The 6786-nt window shown below is 47.5% G+C and overlaps 1 protein-coding gene across 6 annotated transcripts in view; it reads left to right on the top strand.

Moving 5' to 3' along the window:
- The first annotated feature begins 769 nt into the window (after positions 1-769).
- The window catches only part of CAP1 (CAP, adenylate cyclase-associated protein 1 (yeast)), a 34342-nt gene continuing 28325 nt past the window's right edge, over positions 770-6786 (top strand). For 2 of the 6 annotated variants that reach the window (XM_011955226.1, XM_011955228.1), the window contains exon 1: positions 770-1476. The gene's annotated coding sequence lies outside the window, so the exon portion shown is untranslated. Of the gene's footprint in view, positions 1495-6786 lie in introns of all 6 variants that reach the window. The other 4 variants (XM_011955225.1, XM_011955227.1, XM_011955229.1 and 1 more) reach the window with 4 other exon arrangements.

The raw sequence follows: 6786 nt of genomic DNA, 5'->3' as shown, positions 1-6786 counted from the left end.
CTGCAGTGTGGTCTATCACAGGAGCTAATTAAGCTCATGGGATTTAGAGTCAGACAGATGTGTTTCCTTCAGTTTCAACAGTTATTTTCTGACCTTGGCAAGTTATTCAGCTTCCTTATTTGAAAACCAGAGGACATAATGGTACCAACCACCGAGAGTTGCTATTAGGAGTAAATGAAAATACGCTTGAAGAACTCAGCATAGGCCTGGCAAGTAGTCAGCGTGCAGTAAATGGTAGCTGTTATTATAAGAACTTTAGTTGTTGAATGATTGACTCTGGCATATAACTCCTGCATTCAACTTGAAATACGGAGCTGTCACAGTCTTTCAGCTGAAGGGGCGGGAACTGTGGCACTCGCCAGTTTTTTCTAGAAATAAATCTTTGTGGGAGGATAATGACCGGTTGGAGAGCGTGAGTCTTGAGGGAACAAAGATCGGATCTCCCGGCCCAAGGAGCAAGGAAGTGAATCCTCCCCTGCGCGCGGCAGCCACCGTGCGGAACCTTCCCTTGAACCGAGTAGCAGCCGCCTGGGCCCGCCCAGCCCAGGGCGAGGCTGCCTCAGAAGCCGGATTTCAGCATGGTGGGTGCAGGATCTGCTTTAATTTTGCTCATCCTATTCTCGGGTACCACACCCTGCGCACCGGGAGGAAGGGCTCCAAAACCACAAGGGCGGAGGCTCTCGCGCGGCCCCAGACCTGACCATCTATGGTCACAAAACACGCCGACCAAACAGGAAGTGGGGTGAGAGCGGAGGGTTTCTTTCTTCCCAGTACCGGGACTGCCAGGCGGGCTGGGGCTGCCCACAGCGCCCTCGCTGACCCCCACACCGTGCGCCCAGTCTCCGCAAGTCCTCCCACAACAATGTCCAGACTAATTGCCTTCCCACGTCACAAACGGGGAAACCGAGATATGCACGCCCAGAGACAGGGGAGCTTGGCCTCGATCCCCACCAAGAGCTGACGGCCGACCGGATTCCTGCCCTCAGAGAATCCTGGACCCCAGTCGTTCCAAGACCCTTTCCGGACTGCAGCGGAAAGGAACCGGCCTCTGCCACTGAGACCAAACTGACAGAGAACGGGCCACTCTTCTGTTCATTCCAGAGAGGAGCTTAGCCAGGGACTTCTGCCCTTCCTGCGCCCGGGCCTCGGGGGCGATTCCGGGTAGGTAAAGCGGCCGAGGGCGTGACCTCGCTTGTGAGCCCGCCCTCCCCGCGTCTCTCCCGCCTTGAGGGCGGGGATCTTCCCCAAGTGCTCTCTGTGCAAGCCGGGCCGCTCTCTCCGGGGCGTGGCGAAGGGGGGCGGGGTCACGAGCGGGGCGGTGAGACTTCCTGCCCAGTCGCGGGCCAGCCTAGCGCTTCAGCCGGCGGCTCATTTCCGGTGGGGGTGCCGCGCCCAGTGAGGGCCCGGAAGTGGGTCGCGCGGAGATTGCTGGGCGGTTCTTGCCGGAAGCAGAGAGCGGCTGATCGCAGTCCGGAGGTGAGGCAGAACTCTGAGGTGAGGGTGTGCAGCTTGGTAGGGACTGGGGTCTCCTCCGGGGCCCATCGGCCCCTGGTGTTGTTAATGGCCTTTCTGGCCTGCGCGCGTGTCGTGAACCCTGCCAAGAGGGCCGGGGCTAAGGCCCTCAGGCCGACCCGGACTCCTGGGCGCGGTCTCTTGAGGTGGGGCCGGGGTGAGCAGCTGAGTCCGGTTGCCCGGGGGAGGCCCCTCTGCCCGATTTCGCAGTGCCGCCCACCATTTTCAGCGGAGGCCTGATTCTTCAGGTGATCTGACTGGAAGGAACCTCCGAGATCGGAGAGTCTTCCCTGTTCCCTGTTGATGCTCCCATTGCACTGATGGGTAAATTGATCCCTAGAGAAGAGGCTAGTCCGAGATATATAGCGATTGAGGAAAATAATCAGACTCATGATCCTGGTTCCTTAGATGACCAGCCCCGGTTCCTTCCCTTGTTCCTTCCCTTGTTGCTCGGAACCTCTCTAACTTGGGATGGTCTTCCGGTCGGTGTTGCCCCTAAGGCTGCTGCAGGTCAAAGGCCATCGCTGCGTGGAACTTTTTTTTCCCCTCTTCCCAAATTGAGCCGTTTGAAATGCCTAGGGAGTTTTTAAAAGAGAGGCGGGCAAATGCTTGCATTTATGGGCAGATATCCTCCTTTTCCTCCTCGGCTGCAGCTCTTATTTTGAAAAGCTAGGCTACCTTTATTGAAGGTGTGTACTTCTGGACCTGAAACCAGACGGCTCAGGTTTGGTCTGGCCTCAGTGCCAAGTGTCTATGGCCATAGGTACCTTATTTAACTTCTTTGAGCCTCCTTTTGTTCATCATTTAAGTGGAGATCTCTGCTGACCGCACAGGATTAAATTCAGCGTAACAAATTGTGTTTATTCTGTGCCAGCATTTTCCCAGATGCGGGGAATGCAGCTTTAAAACAAAACAATATAGACCCTGCCCGCATGGAGCTAGCACTGTTTGCAGGGATGTTTAAGAAATAATTATGTTGATGAGAGTTAGGAAAGAACAGGGTGCTCTGAAAGTATGTAACAAGGGGTTCAGGAAAAGCCCTTCTGAAGAAGCAGAGTTTTTAAGATGAATTTTGAAGGATAAATAGGAATGTGTTCGAAGAGGGGAATGAGAACATTTGAGACAGGTTAGCGTCAGAACTGTGTCAGTTGAAGCTCTTTGTGGGAGCTCTCTTCAAGTGAAAATCCGTGGGTAAATCAGCACCTTTATCATTTACCAGACTTTAATTAATTTATTTATTTGTATTTTTAGTAGAGATGGGGTTTCGCCATGAAGGCCAGGCTGCTCTCGAACTCCTGACCTCAGGTGATCCCCCACCTCAGCCTCCCAAAGTGCTGGGATTACAGGCGTGAGCCGCCGTGCCCAAACACACCAGATATTCATTAAGACCTTAGCATGTATGAGGCACATTTTAATGAGGCAGCCTTTGTAGCAAAGAATACAGTTCTTCTGGAGTTTACAGTGGGAGAGGAAATAGACAAGTAAATGAGGGATGGCTTACAGTTTCATAGCGCGTAGCACAGGGCTACAAGAGCACAGAGGAGAAATACCTGAGCCAATTGTCCAGGCTTCCAGGAGGAAATGGGAGGCTAACTCTTGAAATATTTATTTAGCTACATAGGGAATCTGGAAAAGGGATTTCCAGGCAGAGACTACTACAGGTGCAAGGACCTGGAGAACTGGACAGCTGAAAGACCACGACTAGTTCCGTGTCACTGGAATTCTAGTAATGGTTGGGGAAGTGGAGGAAGTGAGATGTGGTCAGGTCAGTCATATGTGGAGGACATTGTAAGTCATGCTAAGGAATTTGGATTTTTACCCTGAAAGCTATAGAGATGTTTTGAAGGGTTTTATGCAGGAAAATGATGTCATCAGATTTATATTTTAGAAAGTTCATTCTGTCAAGTAGGAGGGGACCAGGCCTATGGGGGAAGTAAACCAGTGTTTGGAAGCTCTTGCTGTAGACATGGCCTGAACTAAGATGGTGGAAATGGGAATGGAGAGGGATCATATGTGAGCAATATTAAGAAGATAGAATCCATAGAATTGGAGGCTGATTATGGGAATGAAGAAGTAAGAGTAGCACGATTGCCTGGCTTTGTGGCTTAGGGAACTGGGTAGTACCATTCAGATAAAGAGTATGAGAGGTAAATTAGGGAAGTGACATGGGAAAAAAATGCATTTTAAATGTTTTTAGTTTGAGGTGTTTGTAGCACATCCAGGCAAAGATGTCTAATAAGATGGGTCAGTTAAAGGAAACAGCAAGAGTAAAGATACGGAGACAGGAGAGGGCCTGAATTGTTCAGTGAAATACTGGGGCTGGGAGTTTTGCAGAAGACCAGACTGCAAAAAAGGTTAGACGTCAGCCAAGTTGTGAAGGGCTTTTGTTTGTTTGTTTGTTTGTTTGTTTGTTTTGAGACTGAGTCTTGCTTTGTTGCCCAGGCTGGTGTGCAGTGGCACTATCTCAGCTCACTGAAACCTCCATCTCCCGAGTTCAAGCAATTCTCCTCTCTCAGCCTCCCGAGTAACTGGGATTACAGGTGCACACCACCATGCCTTGCCAATTTTTGTCTTTTTAGTAGAGACAGGGTTTTACCATGCTGGCCAGGCTGGTCTCAAATTCTTGACCTTGTGATCCGCCCGCCTTGGCCTCCCAAAGTGTTGTGATTACAGGTGTGAGCCACTGCGCCCGGGGTAAAGGACTTTTAATGCCTTGTTGAATTTGTTTGGATTTGATTTTGTGGTTGGCAGTTTGCTGATTGATTTGCCTAGGTCCAGCATAAATAAATTTCTGGGCCGGGCACAGTGACTCACACCTGTAATCCTGGCACTTTGGGAGGCTGAGGTGAGCAAATCACTTGAGATCAGGAGTTCAAGACCAGCCTGGCCAACATGGTGTAACACCGTCCATCTCTACTAAAAATACAAAAATTAGCTGGGCATAGTGGCACACACCTGTAATCCCAGCTACTCGGGATGCTGAGGCAGGAGAATTGCTTGAACCCAGGAGGTGGAGGTTGCAGTGAGCTGAGATTGTACCACTGCCCTCCAGCCTGGGTAACAATGAGACTCTATCTCAAAAAAAAAAAAAAAAAAAAAGAAAAAAGGAGTTTCTTGCTTTTTCCAGAAATACTTCCTCAATTGGGTGGGCATAATTGATATCTCAGAGAAGTTTAAATAAAATGGTAGCAGTGAAAGTACTTTGTAGAATACAGCCTGATGTGCAAACCAAAGGTGGTGATGTTGTTAAGATTCAGTGAGTATATTTTTGCTTTGGAGGTTAGCTATTGAGTCTGTAAAATGTTTTGTTTCCAACCTACGGATGATCTTTTATTCTCACGGATGATCTCTTATTCTCACCCTTTTTCCTGGTTGCAGTTATTTTTTTTTTAGCTTTTAAAAAGTGACTTTCTTGAGGCTGAATTGGAGACTAACCTGGTCAACATAGTGAGACCCCTGTCTCTACAAGAAAAAAAAAAAAGGTGACTTCCTCTTTTCAGTTTTTTGTGAAGTATTGTGAATCAAAGATTTTTCTTTTAACTTAAGCAAATGCAAAGTGTCACTGGAAGCTGAACCTCTGGTTTGAAATTTAATGCTGAGATTTGAAATCTGAGAGTTCTTGAGCGATATCTTACCCAATCCTAGTGATTATTCCTTTGAAATGTTGCCATCAGTTTCTTTCTTTATTTGTGCTAACCTGGCATTCATGACCTATACTTCAGCTTCTCTATGACAACCAGACTAATCTTTAATTTAAAGTTCTCTAAGAAGAAGCATTTTTCATCTTGTTACTCTTCACAGACTTCGTATTTGCAAATAATCAATTCTAGACTCTTTTGTCCATCTTACAGAGTTCTCCACAGTTTAGGCCCTTATCTTAATTTTTATTAGATGGTACAGGTTGACTTTCTAATTTAGAAAGTCCTGAACTAGCATTTTACTTAACCTTTCGCACCTCCCTATGCTCCTTGTTAAATTAGAACAGGGTTTCTCAACATTGGCCCAGTTGACATTTTGGGCCATATAATTCTTTATTATGGAGTTGTCCTGTGTATTGTAGGATATTAAACAGCATCTGTCTCTACCTAGTAGATGCCAATAACACTTCCTCAGTTGTGACAATCAAAAATGTCTTCAGACATTGCCATTTGTCTCCTGGAGGACAAAATTGCCCCTGGTTGAGAATTGCTGCATTAGAAAGTATCGTAGCTATGATTGTGCAATGTCCCCAACTAAATTCTGTGAGAGCAGGCCCCATAGCCCTACTTAGCACAGTCAATGGTACATGATAAGCACTCAGTAGCCTGCAATGAATGAATCATTTGTTTTTGTTGAAGCCTCAAGAAATTACCCTTCAAGGAATTTCTGGGTGTGCAGGTTATAGTACAATGTTGCAGTCATGGCTCACTGCAACCTCCAACTTCTGGGTTCAAGTAATCTCACCTCAGCCTCCTGAGTAGCTAGGACTACGGTGTTTTTTCTTTCTTTTGTTTTTTGTTTTTTTGAGATGGAGTTTCGCTCTGTTGCCCAGGCTGGAGTGCAGTGGCGCGATCTAGGCTCACTGAAGCTTCCCCCTCCCGGGTTCAAGCAATTCTCCTGCCTCAGCCTCCCAAGTAGCTGTGAATACAGGCACACACCACCACACTCAGCTAATTTTTGTATTTTCAGTACGGACAAGGTTTTGCCATGTTGGGCAGGCTGGTCTCGAACTCCTCAATGGAACCACCCACCTCAGCCTCCCAAAGGGCTGGGATTACAGGCATGAGCCACTGCACGCTTGGCCAAAAGTTTGATTTTTTTTTAGAGATAGGGTCTCACTATGTTGTCTGGGCTGATCTCAAACCCCTGGCCTCAGGTGATTCTCTGGCCTCAGTCTCCTGAGTCACTGGGATTACAGGTTATGAGCCACCACACCTGGCAGATGTGATCTTGGAGAAATGCCATTGATTTAAGTACTAGAAGCAAGCTGCTTGTTTGCAGTATAAGTCAGCAGATTTCCCTCTCTATTGAAAATTATGTAAATTCCTGTTTTGTTCGCGTTGCTTATATTCAGAGTGCTTGGTTTTAGTGGACAGGGACTATTTATTTTATTTTTTATTTTTTATTTTTGAGATGGAGTTTCGCTCTTGTTGCCTAAGCTGGAGTGCAGTGGCACGATCTCGACTCACCTCAATCTCTGCCTCCCGGTTTCAAGCAATTCTCCTGTCTCGGCCTCCCAAGTAGCTGGGATTACAGGCATACGCCACCACGCCCAGCTAGTTTTGTATTTTTTAG

The sequence above is a fragment of the Colobus angolensis genome, unplaced genomic scaffold, assembly GCF_000951035.1.
Source record: "Colobus angolensis palliatus isolate OR3802 unplaced genomic scaffold, Cang.pa_1.0 Scaffold4, whole genome shotgun sequence".
Lineage (NCBI taxonomy): Eukaryota > Metazoa > Chordata > Mammalia > Primates > Cercopithecidae > Colobus > Colobus angolensis.
Note: the sequence above shows the minus strand (reverse complement) of the source record. Positions and strands in the feature narration are given on the sequence as shown.